This window comes from Pinus tabuliformis, chromosome 1_1 (assembly GCF_031772625.1).
Source record: "Pinus tabuliformis cultivar Carrire ecotype Pingquan chromosome 1_1, CPIR1, whole genome shotgun sequence".
Lineage (NCBI taxonomy): Eukaryota > Viridiplantae > Streptophyta > Pinopsida > Pinales > Pinaceae > Pinus > Pinus tabuliformis.
The window spans coordinates 949,496,094-949,512,202 of NC_142297.1; the positions used below are offsets into that span (position 1 = coordinate 949,496,094).

Sequence of the window (16,109 nt, forward strand, 5' to 3'; positions counted from 1 at the left end):
TTCGTTGGTCCTTTGTACGAGAAATTTGTCTCCGTGATCTTTGCTTAAAGGAATTAAGGAATTAAGCACACCATGAATGTGCACTTCACGTTTACAATGGGTGTTTCAGTGGAATCATGTAGATCAACCATCAATACTACACTTTATTTATATTTTTATTGAGGTGTCTGATATGAACTTGGAGCTCTAAGCGCGTAGAATATTATTATTACTATGACTCGAACCTTGGTGGATGAAGGGCCAAAATATTGAGGGAGTGCAAGTTACAAGAAGAGATGATAAGCTTTGTCATTAATTTGAGCATGATTGTCTTGAGGTTTGCAGTGAACGTGATGTTCATTACTTTTGTAGAGAAAGGCAAAAGGTTAGAAGGCGTCACGTGGTTGAGTTGCATAAGTTCCCCTGCCCAGTGAACTTGGCTCTCGCTCGCCAAATGCTAGGGCTTGCAAGCTCTTCAGTTGCTCCAGGAGATCATATTTGGAACCTTCATCTAGAGGCCTTTAAACTCAAGGTGGAATTCATTATTTTGATTGATTCAATAAAAATCGAGCTTTAGTTCCTTTCCTCATGTCTCTTTCTGGCAAGGACACCCTTGCTTTCATTGTAATTCTAGATATATAAAGCTTTATTCATTGCCTTTAAACTCCATACATACTACATTTGGGTTATTGGGAGTTGGGCATTCTTGCAAAGTAGCACATACATTTGTTGGGCATTCTTGCAAAGAGATTTTACTTTCTTGGGCATTCGAGATGGCCACAGCAGCAAACATAGGGATGATGGACAGTGTCTATTTTGTAGTCAACAATGAGGTTTTGTCATGGATCAACACAACTCTGCAACTCAACCTCGTGAAAGTGGGGGAGGCATTCCTCACACCAATTTTAAGATAATGTGAGTCCTTGGTCTTGTGGCTTTGTTGCTAATTATGAATGAAGGGTTGTGTCCCAAGTGGCCCAATTTTAAATACTTCACATTGGTGTCTCTCAAAGATTTTTTGTGATGATAATGGTAGGGCATATAGGGCTGCAGGCTATACCAATGTGTCATTATTTTAAGAGATATACTCATCCCTAGGAACATTATGATTATGAATCAATGTGTCTTAGTGCTTGAGCTCTGTGATGATACTCTAGCCAATATCAAAAGATTGCAAATTTGGATGAGGTGGTTATACAGGGTATTTTTTCACTCTTATTCATATGGACAAAATTCCAAACATGCCTACCATTTACTTTTACAAGTATTTCCTTATATTTGCTAAGGGGTCATAGCAAGCTCAATGTGTGCTTTGTGTGTGATCCAGTACATAATTATATAGGGTGCATGAATGTCAAATTTTTAGTTCATTTCAAGTCATGGTCTATTGCTCCATGTAAGTCTTTACTGCCCCATGTAAGTCTTATGTTGGCAATTATGTTTTATTAATGACATTGATATTAGAATTGGAATTTTACACACTCAACTTTGTTGTTGTGACTGTACAGATATGGGTGGTCATGATCCAATTCGATTTAATAGCATGATAGATGTGAGATTTTCCAGGTTCGATGAATATGAAGATACATGCTTTGTAAGTCATGACTATATTACCTGTTTTCTTGCATTTTTTCATGGCTTTATTTAAATTTGTCAATGCTTTTGCACGTTTATGAAAGTGGAGAGTGCAATGTTGAACATAAGAGCGCAATGATTTGGGGCAAATGTACGAGCTTTTTGTCTAACCAAGCGTTCATTTCTGCGTGAACTTGATAGGGTCTATACTCGAATACTTTGTCCTCTGAGTTCTTTTTTTTTGTAACATAGTCTTTTCATAATAATCACTTACTTTAGAAGATCTGGTGGAATTTACCCTACCATTTGTCTTGGGCATAATGATCATTTGGTTTATGTTTCTCTTATTTTATATTTTTAGCTAATTACCTTTATAAGTTTCAATGGTATAAACTTTCTGCATATGATGGTGGCTAAAAGGTGTTAGCATCTAGTATCAATGGAGGTTTAGGTGACTCTTAATATTTTTTTGTTTGAAATTTAATTGGGATTAGGAAGGCTGATTTAGTATCTTATTTCCAACAGGGCTTTAGGAAAGTTGATCCAGATCAATGGGAATTCGTAAATGAAGATTTTGTTTGGGGATAAAGGAATTTGTTGAAAAATATTCATAGATGCAAGCCTATGCACAATCATTCTCAAAATCCCCAACAAGGCGCATGTAATGATGCTATAAAATATGAACTAGAGGAGGAAATTCAGAGGCTCAAGAGGGATAAGAGTCTGCTCATGATGGAGCTCGTTAGAATTAGGCAGCAACATCAAGGTACCGAGATGCATATGCAGACCTTGGAGGAGCGTTTGCAAACCATGGAACACTGCCAACAACAAATGATGGCATTTATGGCCAAAGTTGTACAAAAGCCTGGATTTGTGGCACAACTTGTGCAACAGAGTGAAAACAATAAGCTTCTTGAAGCAGCTAATAAGAAGAGAAGATTACCCAAGCAAGAGAACTATTTAGAGGCTGGGGAAATTGAGTTGACAGACAGTCAAATTGTGAAGTATCAACCTACTTCAGGTGATGAATGTAGTGTAGTTCCATTGAGGATTTTAAACACAGACCCATTCAATAGAATGGAATCATCTTTAAATACTTTAGAAACCTTTTTCCAGGATGTGGGTCAGGCATGTGGTGAAGTGATGGATAGTGGAAATTCATCTTAAGCATGTCTTACAGAGATGCATGGAACATGTTTTCCAAGTATATGTATTTCACCAACAATTTCAGATATTCAATGATCATGTTCGTTATCCGAGATGCATTCTTCATCCCATGCTTCTCCACAGTTGGCAGAATCAATTACTTGTGAAATTCCTTGTCAGATGAGTTTGGGACTTTCTCTTTCTCAATGTGAAACTTCTAAGGGTGTTGAGACTCTTAACCAAAGTGGAAAAGATGAGAGAGAGGCTTACATGGGATCCAAGACTAGTGGCATAGATGTCAACTCATAACCAGTAGCGATGGAGATGGGAAACAATGAGAGGGCTATAGGGAAGGTCACCGCCAGTGGGAAGGTAACTTCTAGAGTTAATGATTTATTTTGGGAATAGTTTCTAACAGAGACTCCAGGCTCAATAATAGATACTCAAGAAGCTAAGTCAAAAATTCAGGAGAGTAGAACTAAGGATCGAGATGAAAGGATTCCTGAGAATGGGAATTGTTGGAGCAACAAGAAAACATTGGATCAACTTACAAAAAAGATGGGGCATCTGGCATCAGGGACACAAAATTGAAATAATATTATAGAGGCTGCTAGCAGGTGGATATCACTATCATTTATGCTAAAAAAATTGTTTAGCAATGGTCACTATTTATGTGTCCTAATGAATTGCTCCAAATAGATTCTCTGCAAGCTACTATCATTGTCTGCTAAATTGAAAATGTAAAAGGGTTTAACTAGTATTTTTGTAATTCATTGTAACATTTGCACATTCACTGAGAATGAGAGAGCATATGGACATGGATACTAGAAATACAATATTCTAAGAGTGATATGTCCTTCCTCATGTGGTGAAAACACTGTTGTAGCATATATTTTACAGTATTTTGTATTATTATTTTTCACAATTTAGAGATTTTTTAGAAGTCCTGTATCTTCTTAATAACATTTTCCCTAGTTTTGTTGAAAGCGGATATATAAGATTTGTCTGTTATTATTTAGAATTTTGAAAATGTCCAAATTACCTTCTGCATGGAATAACAACTAAAGAACACCATGACTAGTTAATTGCATAATTATACAAGAGAAATCAAGGCATAAACTGGTATATAATTATTATAAGACCAACAATCCCCTATCATAGATATATTTAACCTACTAGAAATTGGCACTTACCCATTCCTTCTGAGAAGGAACATCATGTGACCAGAATGTAATCTAATCTTTAGTAAGAGCCAGGAAGAGTGCAATGTAATGTTGCTAATTGAGTCATCTTTTTCTCTTACATTTTGATTCTTGCTACCATTATCTCATTCAAATGTGTCTTACCTATTTTATTTTGTTAATTATATTCATTCCAACAATATTATTTGATATATTTCTAATGCCATGTCCAAATCATAATGAATATTGTCAAGAATGCTTTGATGAGATTTTGTAAGTCTCTGATTTCCAGTGAAAAAGCTAAACTTTCTTGATGGCTATACTATTGTCACTTGCACTTATGTAGGAGAGCTTCATTACACTGTATATTTTGTAAGATAGTTTCAAATTTGAAAACTAATAGTTGGGAATTCTTAAAAATGTTTCTTGTTTGATGATAAGGTATTGATGTCCTCTTCTTTCCATGCAGGCGCTCTAATTTTTCATCCAAGGTCCTTTTAATTAGATCCTCCACAATGAAGTTCTTAGTTTATCAAAGCGATGTTGGGACAACAATTTACAAGTAAGATTTTTGAAACGTTATGACTTAGTTGATTCGTCTATGGTTACCAATTTTTACCCTATCTTTATGATTATAAATTGATTATTGATGGAGTCCTCTTTGGAATCCAAACCTTGATATCCCATAACCATAAAGGTGGTATCAAAGGGGGTATCACAAGGTGAGAGAAGGCATCATCCCAAACATGTAGCGGAGTCTTAAAAAAATAAGCCTTGGAACCCTGAAAGGAAGTCTCCTCGGAGCTTAGTCCTATGGGATGAAATGGTTCTCGTTAACCAATTATTCTAGTTGTTGAAGTTTTATTATATTTCTGATTCAGAATTTGAGGAAAAGAGTTGTAACTTTTATTCGCAGAGAGGCGTATACATTAATATGTTGAATTCATTTTTTTCCATTAAAATTGTTTGGTTTATATTAACATATGTTAATTGGTTTATTCAATTGACACTTGAAACGATAGTCATTGTCAATATATAAAATGATATTGGAAGAACGTTTCGTTTTACTCAAAGCTCTTATCATCATTGGCCCAATTTAATTTGAATGGTGCTTGTTCCGCTGGTTCACATTGTTGATGAGTGTTTGTCTCGCATGCTTTATAATTGCAGCTTTGAAAATGGTGTATCACATGGGTTGATTTTGAAGTATTGACCACCGTTTTTGAATAGGCAATGCAATCACTCTAATAACTCAGTCTAAAATTATTTTAGCAATTGTCATGGTAACAATTAGATGTGATAAATTTGTTACTGAAAAATTATTATGGAATTAATGATAAATTGGTTAAAGAAAGGTTATTATAAAATTAATGATAAAAATTTTAGTGTTACGATGACACTAGCATTTACAAAATTTGATGTAATGGGTTTACGTAATTCATATTTTTGATATGTGTTCGTCTTACTTGCTTCATACTTACACAATAAAAAATGATGTAGTGCATTTCTTGATTTGAAGTTCTAACCATAGTTTTGGATAGGCAATATTTTTCATGACTATGATACCTATGTGATACATAAGTGAAAAGTATCGTAGTAGTTGTTAATGTAATAATTAATTATTAAAAAAATGTTAATTAGAGATTATGATAAAATTAGGGAGAAAAATGTTAATCTTCCAATGTATATTATTATTTTCAACTATTTTAATTAGTGTGGATTGTAAGTTTATATAGAAACTTTTATCATTTCAATTGGAATAATTAGTTCATATATATGTGGGATGATATTATGTATTCAAGGTCATAAAGGGTTTTTAATTTGTAGTATTTTTTATTTTCAAATTTGATATTGGTGAATTTCAAATTTATTTTAACTCTAAAAATTTGATGACAAATATTTGGTTTTCTACTTATAATTTAAGTGTTATGTATGTTAGTGAGTGTGAAACCTTTTTATTATACACAATCTTGGTGCAAGGGATTGTTCTATCTACCATAGACATAAGGTATTTAAAATGGCACTTCACGGATGTGGAAAATTGCTTATCATTTCAAATTAGACAGGCCTCTAAGTTTTGCAAAAATTGTATTAGTTTTTGTATCACAACATGTTCAAATACATTAATATTTTTGTGTGTTTTGTTTAATATTTTGCAAATTCATGTCCAAAAAATACAATGAAGAACACTTGCATAAAAATAAATTTATTAATGCACTTGGAATGAAAACCTACTTGCTGTGTAAGTTTCCCAATATTTATATTTTAAAATAAAGAAAATTGTTGAATTGAGGCTTCTCTGATCCATAACATTTATTAAGAAGAGTTTCGGCGTAAATCACATGAAGAAAACCTTTGTCAACGCGTTTCGAACCAACTAGTGTGGTTCATCGTCAGGACAAGTTGAGAAATCAGATCATGGTTGCCAATATATAGGGAGAGCGGCTAGGTTGACTAGGTTGATCATCAACGGCTAGCTAAAATGGCTAGATTAAAATTAATATTAAAATATTAATAAGCCAAAGGTAATAGAATAATTAACTAATTGTAATATATAGATTATTATATTTTATTTCATTAATATATTTTTCATAAGTTAATAAATTAATTTAATTAATTTATAATTTAAATAACCAGGGAAAAGTAAAAGGTTTTTTTTACAGAATGTTATGCTATTTTACTTTAATTATATATTAAATTTCTAATCAATTGAATCGTTAGGGAGGAGTAAAGGGGTTTTTTTGTATATTAAAAACAATAAATTTACTTAATTATTTATTTAATTATATCTAAAATCCTAAGGGATAAGTGAAGGGTTATTGATAATTGTGAATTAATGGAATAAAATAATTATGAGTGTTGGTTAAAATTGTTTTTTTATTTTTATTTTTATTTATATTTTAATTATATAGTAAAGGTAGAAACTTATAATTGGAGCTTTGAAAATGGTGCATCACATTGGTTGATTTTGAAGTATTGACCACCGTTTTTGAATAGGCAATGCAATCACTCTAATAACTCAGCCTAAAATTATTTTAGCAATTGTCATGGTAACAATTAGTTGTGATAAATTTGTTACTAAAAAATTATTACGGAATTAATGATAAATTGGTTAAGGAAAGGTTATTATAAAATTAATGATAAAAATTTTAGTGTTACGATGACACTAGCATTTACAAAACTTGATGTAATGGGTTTACGTAATTCATATTTTTGATATGTGTTCGTCTTACTTGCTTCATACTTACACGATAAAAAAGGATGTAGTGCATTTCTTGATTTGAAGTTCTAACCATAATTTTGGATAGGCAATATTTTTCATGACTATGATACCTAAGTGATACCTAAGTGAAAAGTATTGTAGTAGTTGTTAATGTAATAATTAATTATTAAAAAATGTTAATTAGATATTATGATAAAATTAGGGAGAAAAATGTTAATCTTCCAATGTATATTATTATTTTCAACTATTTTAATTAGTGTGGATTGTAAGTTTATATAGAAACTTTTATCATTTCAATTGGAATAATTAGTTCATATATATGTGGGATGATATTATGTATTCAAGGTCATAAAGGGTTTTTAATTTGTAGTATTTTTTATTTTCAAATTTGATATTGGTGAATTTCAAATTTATTTATTTAGTTTCTACCTTTACTATATAATTAAAATATAAATAAAAATAAATATAAAAAACAATTTTAACCAACACTCATAATTATTTTATTCCATTAATTCACAATTATCAATAACCCTTCACTTATCCCTTAGGATTTTAGATATAATTAAATAAATAAGTAATTTTATTATTTTAATCTACAAAACCCCCTTTACTCCTCCCTAACGATTCAATTGATTAGATAAATTAGTATTAGGTAATTTGATATATAATTAAAATAAAATAGTATAACATTCAGTAAAAAAAAACCTTTACTTTTCCTTAGTGGTTATTTAAATTATAAATTAATTAAATTATTTAAATTATAAATTAATTAAATTAATTTATTAACGTATGAAAAATATATTAATAAAATAAAATATAATAACTTATATATTACAATTAGTTAATTATTCTATTACCTTTGACTTATTAATATTTTAATATTAATTTTAATCTAGTCGTTTTAGCTAGTCGTTGATGATCAACCTAATCAACCTAGTCGTTTGGATGATCTGCTCTCCCTATATATTGGCAGCCATGATATGACTTCTCAACTTGTCCTGACGATGAACCACCCTAGTTGGTTCGAAACGCGTTGACAAAGGTTTTCTTCATGTGATTTACGTCGAAACTCTTCTTAATAAAGAAAACTAACGAAAAAAAATCAATGAGGTTAGAAAACACGAGAAAGCAAATAGTGAGATCTGGGATAACTACCACCAATTCAATGCAAAACTACTTATTTAATTAGGAATTTTTAATATATATAAAAATTACAATGCATCTGAGACCTCGGATCACATTTTTCTACACTGTCCGGCTATACACACTCTATGGAACAACATATGCTCTCAATTGGGCATAGCAGGGAATTGGTATGGGGATGAACTATCGGGTGCTTGGACTGCATGGACTCACAGTCACCCGGGCTCCAAACTTTTAAATCTTCCCCTCGTGGCAACATGGTATACTTGGCTTGCGCGGAATCGTGTTATTTTTGAGGATCAAACAGTATCTTGGCCCCGGACAGAAGCTACCATCATCGCCGCGTACCAAGAATTACCCGACCCTCCTCCACCTCGAACCAGGTCGATACAGGCCATGCCCACTATTGACAAATCGACCCCGTGGGCCTTTTTCGACGGGGCAGCAAACCAAACGGGATGTGGAGGTGGATTCGTACTGCACATAAATGAACACCACAGATACCTTGTAAAAATGGGATTCGGCAGAGGATCTAATAATTTTGCTGAGCTTTCTGCCATCCGAAATCTATTGCATTTTGCTTTAACACATCAGCATACAAATCTTAACATTTTTGGGGATTCAATGATGGTCGTTAACTGGATCAATAATGTCACTACATGTCATACACACACACTCAGCAATATATTATACGATGCTCACACACTCAAAGCAGCATTTAATCACTTCTCTTGTTTACACATTTACAGAGAACATAACAGCGAGGCTGACAAATTATCCAAAGAGGCCTCGATACTTCCCAGAGGCGAATGGCTAATTGTGGAGCAGAAAGGAACTGAAGAACGCAGGTTCTACCACAGGCCATACATAGACCAGAGAGAACAGAGGGACAACAGTCCCGATAGCTGACAGTAATGGATAGTATATTTTGTCATGATGGAACTGTACATAACTATGGTTATTTTTTGTATGTAAATGGATCCTATGTGAGCTCGAATAGGCTAAAATAGTTAGACATATGCATGTACCTAGCTCAATTTTGTAATATGCTCTGATACAATCACCCTGTGAGGTGAATTTTGTATGAACATCACAGCAATGCCAACGGCATCTACTATATGTAATTTTCTAATCTTAATGAAAATTACTGATTTTTCCAGTGGAAAAAATAAAAATTACAAAATGTTTTTAATTATTTTTATATTTTTAATAATAAATAGGTATTACTAAATGTGTAATAAACAAGTGCTACATAGTAACTAGTCCTTGAAGCTTTGTTTAAATATAACTAAATTAAAGTAAAAATATTGAATTGAAATTATTGTTAAGATTTAGAATGTCATCTATTTAAGTTTTATCAATTGGTAAATTGAAATATTTTTTTAATTATAATTATGCATTATTTGTAGACATGAACAACTTTCCTCATTTTGTCTCTTGAAATATGAATTCATGCTTATTTATTCTTTCCCACCATTATATTTTTATTAATATAATACTTTTACTGAACTCAAATATAAATTAATAAAATATATAAATAAATAAATATATTGAAATTAACTCAAACGTAAAGTAATAAATTATATATAAATAAATAAATGCATGGAATCTCTCTCTCTCACACACACATATATTTCAATTTAGAGTTAAGGTTTAGAATCTCGTCAATTTAAATTTTACTAATTGGTAAATTGAGGTATTTTGTTAATTGTAATTATGCATTGTAGCTATGTCTAGTTGAATTTTAATTCTTAAATGCATAGCAAATTGGAATTTATTTAAATTTTATTCAGATATATTATGCTTAAAGGAAACATTTTCAAAACATTTAGCATAAATCCCTTGTAGTTAAATTTTAATTCCTACATGCATTATTATTAGACTTTATTTAAAATTATTTTAATCCTTAAATATAAATCTCTTTTATTTAAGTCTTAATCTTAAATGTATAATGAACTAAATTTTATTTATTTATTTTTTAAGATTTATTTGGATACGCTTGCAACTCTATTCATCCCACTCATAGATTATTAATAATTGCTTGCCAAATAAATGATTTGTTTGTAAAAAATATAACCACCACCAAATTCATTCAATTCATTCATTTATAGAAACCATAGCCATCCTTTCTAAATATACCAAACACCAATTTAACTATAAAAGTGATTATGGTGATAAGTACATGTAAAATGGATAAATTAAGAAACCATTTATGTGGCTAACCCCTGTCATAATTTTGGATGTTAAATGTAAGTGGTTGCACACAAAAAACTTACATAGACATCACCCCAGGGCCGACATGCTAAAGCAAAGTAAAAAGTCAGAGTCCATAATACTGAAAAGGAAAAATCAAAATATATCCCCTTTGAAATAATTATGATATGAATGTTTATCTCATACTAAATGATTATTCATTTAGATAACTCTCCATCAAAGTTATTTATTAGGTTAGCGTTTAATGTCAAATCCTACCGAACAATGAAATCAGGAAGAGGATGTCAAAAGGTACGTTTCTTAATGATTTTGATTTAAAATTGAAATTCCGTCAAAGGAATCATAACTATTGCGCTGAAAGTGTGGGTTACTTGTCCAAATTTGAGAAGTTCTCAAAGGAGTCAGAACTCCCCCGTTGAAATGCGCGGCTTTCTCGAATTGTAGAGGAGACATGTGTACACATTTCAATAAAAGTAAACACAAATAATTTTTCTACTTCAACTCACTCCTATTTCCACCTCTATAGCAAAGTTAATGCTGTCTGACATGCAAGGGGAATAGGAGTTGCCTTGCATTAACATGCCAAAGTCAACTTTGAGGGAAATATAAATACAAGGCAACTCCTATTCCCCTTGCATGTCAGACAGCATTAACTTTGCTATAGAGGTGGACATAGGAATTGCCGTTGCATAACAACGGATAACACGTAAACACATATTTAAAAATGGATAACTAACTTTTTAGAAGTTGTGTCGTTGAAGTACAAATATAAATGTGACAACAAAGAAATATAGAATTCGCAATCCCAAGAGGTGTGCCTTGATCGCTAGGGAATTAATGGCTCGGACGAAAATATTAATCACCAAATGAAATGAATCACTTCATATGGTACTATACACAGCCTTTGTACCAAGCTTAGTACCACCAACATACCCAGCAATAGGATCAACCTTAAATGCATAACACAGATAAGCAATGAACAATAAGATGTTAAATTGAATAGCCAAAAAAAATTTAAATTATTTTTTAAAAATAATAAATTCTAATCATTAAAGTTAATATTTTATTAGATTTTTTTGTTAAACCCAAATTAATATGGTTTGACCAAAAACCTAATACAATATCCACTCTGTGATGGCATGGATAATAAATAAATAAACCAATATTTTAAGATAGTTTTTTTATAAATTTAAAGCTTTTTTTTAGAATATAGAAAGAAAGAAAAAATCAATATAGCTTCATATAAACTTTCAATGAAGCTTTTCAATTTTTTTTTTTTTCCAAATAATTTCATGTTGATACATATCATTTCAACCAAAAAAACTAAAAACTATATGCAGAAAATTCACATATGCAAATAAGCAATGCCACCTCCACCTTATGGCTCTTGTTAGTTTTATTTCATTCACATATATTTAGAAACTGTAATTATTTATTATTATTAGTATGAACTTATATGATTAGTTGAATTTTGAAAAAAAAAAAAACTAAACTAAAATTTTCTATAGAACAACATACTTACTATATCAATGTTTTAAACTTTATTTTTAAAAATGGTATTCACATAAATCATAAAATTATTACATTAATATTTAAAATGTTTCTTTCAAAAATGACATTTACTACTTGAAAAAAAATAAAAAAATTACAAATTAAATTAAATCCAAATTAAAAATTTAATGAAATTTTGTATAAAGAAAATAAATATTATGCTATGACCAAATATTCCAAGAATCTAATTTAAGACATTGTGGCTAATGAAAAAGTTCGATTGATGTTAACTCATTCACATTCAATTTCGACATCTTGCTTATTGAAATAAAGAAATACATTAGCAGTGAGAATAATTTTTTCAAGAATAAAATAGAGAAGCATAATATCAATTTGAAAATAAAACTAACCAGAAAAGTTGCAAAGCAGCAAGTGCATACCCATGAATAGAATTGATACCATGGTAATTTGCATTATGCTATTTAAAAGGTACGTGTTTGGAATGTGACCCTGAGAAAGACCTGTGAAACGCTGTATTCCCTTTCTGAAACTCAAAATTATTGATGACATTTTCATGACCACTACCATAATCGAAACAACCATCTTCAAAGTGTCGCATTGCTTGTACAAGATTATAATTACCTTGATACCCTAACTGTGCAATCGTAGGCTTTGACAAATTCTGCACTTTCAAATGATCAAAAGATGCAGAAAGCTACAAGACAGAGACCAAATTTTGCACTTTCAAATGATCAAAAGATGTAGAACACTACAAGACAGAGACCACGTTCTCTCCGTAACTAATCAAAGATTTCAAAGGCTTTAACCAAACGGATTGTTGAAGGGTACGGATATATATCAATCATTAGAGTGTGGCATGGCAACCATACAAACTATCAAAGTTTAACATAGGTGTCACATGTCACGACATCTCTCAAAGCATAATAGTACTTCAAAGAGGCTGACTACATCATCTTGTGAAACCGTTGCTCAATGAATTGATAGTAGGATAAGCGTATGTGTTAATTATGTTCTTCTCACTCATCTTAATGAGCCACTAAACCTAAATTCATATGCTAAAGTGAATGTGACGTGAAATAATTTTGAGAAAAAGAATAAGCCAACGTCATCGGAAAAATGAATCTAATAAGTATAGGAACCAACCATTTGAAATAGATGCGTATGAGAAATAAAAACTACCACATAAACTGTGAAAGGGACTTTTATCATGATAGACATGGAAATTTTGACTTGGATGATTTAAGGCATAAATGTCATTAATAGACTGTCTTTGAAGTATACATGCAGAGTAAGTTGGTGCACCATGTGTTCCTTTGCAACAGATTCCGAAGCAACATTTAAACGATGGCAGAGGGGATACTATGAGCAGTCCACGCGATGGTATGTGGTGCTGGCAGCATGCTCTTATCACATGGGAGCTCTGTAAAGGTGTCTTTACCACAATTTGTTGTTGCTGGTGAACGTCTAGCTTCAGACAAAGTAGCACGACTATTGGTGTTAATACTATGTGACTCTTCTGAGCATGCTGCCATGTACATAACTATATGAAATAAAAGAAAGCATTTCAATTCCAGTGACATTGATTGTAAGCTCATTACCGAATTTTTATAGCCAAATTTTATAACCAAGAGTTTTCCAACTTTCAGTGACATTGATTGTAAGCTCATTACAGAATTTTTATAGCCAAGAGCTTTCCAACTTTAATATAAGTAATATTGAACTAAATTGGAATGTATACAATACACAAGAAATCAAAGTTACCTTTGTGACTGAGCTTTGAGCTTTTCAATAACTGCTAGTTCATCTGCTTCTATATTTTTGCTTTCTCTTTGCACCTCAAGAGGAACAACCAACCTTAATTGATGGGAGGATACCATTCCAACCTACAAGAATAAAGAGACAAAAACACCACTTGTTGACTATACTTACGATAGAGGGTAAGGTATAATTATAACATGAAAACTTGAATCTTGTACTAAAACGTTAACTTCAAATTCCTTGAGTACTTCCCAGCATTAATTGTAATAACTCCCGAAAATTGTTCACTGCTTTGTGATCCATTACTTATTACAACTTCCCTTCATAGAAGAATCACATAATTGTATCGTTTTGGCTACATTGTCACTGAAACTTCTATACGAGATTATGCCACCAGTTTGCCCCACATTACATAAATATATAGGCTTCAATGCATATTAGCTCAAACGCAACAGTCTCTGGAGTGCATTCCACCGCATAGTGACAATGAAGAAGAAACCATTCATCACTGGGAAACTTCATGAACAGAGTGGTATCTCTAACCTAAAGACAGACTTCAATGTTTTTCGGATTACCTCATGGCTTAGACACCTGCCTATGTTGAATATTATTCAAATCACTGACAACAGGCAATCATATCAAGACAAGAATATTTTGTATTAAATACAATGCCATAAACTATATAACCATTACTTTAAAGCGACAACCATTGAGTTAAGAGATAAGTTTCGAGTTAAGGACATATTTTCTATGTGGCCATTATAGTTTGATCGATGAGAACCTAATTAATCGATGAGACAAAAGAAAGCAAATTGCAAAGGGATCTTAAAGGAGCGAATTATGTCATTATCATCAAAGATATTGAGCGAAAGCAAATTAGGGACTTCTCAAATTGGTTGGGGCCACTAAGGATTGCATTTTTATTATTCAATACGTATAGAAATTCTCCTCTATCACCACTGATTTTAGAAAGATATATCTTTGTAAGTTTCGGTGTGTTAATTAAAAATAATGTCTTTGAATTGATTTTTCGAGATATATCATAATTTACTAGCATTTGTACCTAATGTTGCAAAGGAAACGTCGTAAGGCATAGTGTGTGGAAGAATATTGAAATCTGAATGGGCTTTTTTTAAAGCAATGGTCGATGATTTTGAGTTTTAATTGAGGAAGCCATGCCGAAAACCCTATTCGGGGGTTAAAGTGGCTATGAGATGGAATAAAAGTAGTCATAAATATCCATTGAACTTGTTTAGACACCTTCATATCTAGATAAAGATTGCGTAGTTGAAGGTGAAGGTAAACAAATGAATTCACGCGAACAACAACTGGGTATCCATATCGATTTGGATAGGGTTATTTAAGAAATCATTATTCAAACGGGAAATTTAATTAATATCAAGATATATTTAAAACATGTATTATATTCATTAAAATAAATTGATTTTGTTAAAAAAATATGTTAAAACCCATTGATAATGAATTGGTTGTGAAGACATAAACTATCAAAATGGTATTTGATCTTGAAACATCATTTTTCAAGTTTCAATTGGAAAATACAACCAGTAAATTGTAACAGAAGAGGTTAGAGAAGAAATATAATATTCTGAAGAACATTGTGGTTGTCATTCCATATTTGAAGTTGCATAAAAAATTGTTGGAGGCATCGAAGACTTGAAGAAGCAGTAATGAACATGCAAAATGTATATTTTGTTAGAATTTGTAATATGTAAATTAAGTGTGGAAATTTATTAGTAATACTTTGCATGTGAGTTGTGTTAAAATGAATTTGGAATGAATGGAAATTTATATATTGTTAGTCGAAGATGCATGGTGAATGATGGCATATTGAACACCATTGGAGATTTATGAGTAATTGGAGACGCATATTTCTTGATTGCCATTCTGCTCGTATTTTTCGCATTTTGTCACATTGATGAACGTGGTCTACAGATTTATCCAAGCGTCAATTCTTTCTTCTTCTGGTTGATATCTGAAATTTACAGACAAACAACAATTATGAAGAATAAGTGGAGAGTGATAGTTTAGGAATAATAATCATATTATATTATGATGTATTTGTAGCTGGGCTAATTTTAAACATCATAAGTTGTAGCATATTGAAGAGCATATTGAAGAATGGTATAGATGAAGAAGTAGCATATAGTCAAATTACTTGATGGGATATGTGTGATTTAGGACGATTCCTGAGTAGCATTGCTAAAGATCTATCGTTGTGATCTGACCTTATGTTTAACCTTTCACAGTGGATCTGAAAGGCATGTCTACAACCCTTCTATAGGGAACCTTTTTTGCCTTAGTGGTGACCTAACCAGTGACCTTGTGAAGTCCTGAGGTTTATGTTTGTGGCATCATGG

The 16,109-nt window shown here is 31.6% G+C and overlaps 1 pseudogene; it reads left to right on the top strand.

Moving 5' to 3' along the window:
• Positions 1–1,489: 1,489 nt before the first annotated feature.
• Positions 1,490–3,291, top strand: LOC149217637 (heat stress transcription factor A-1-like; annotated as a pseudogene).
• Positions 3,292–16,109: the final 12,818 nt, after the last annotated feature.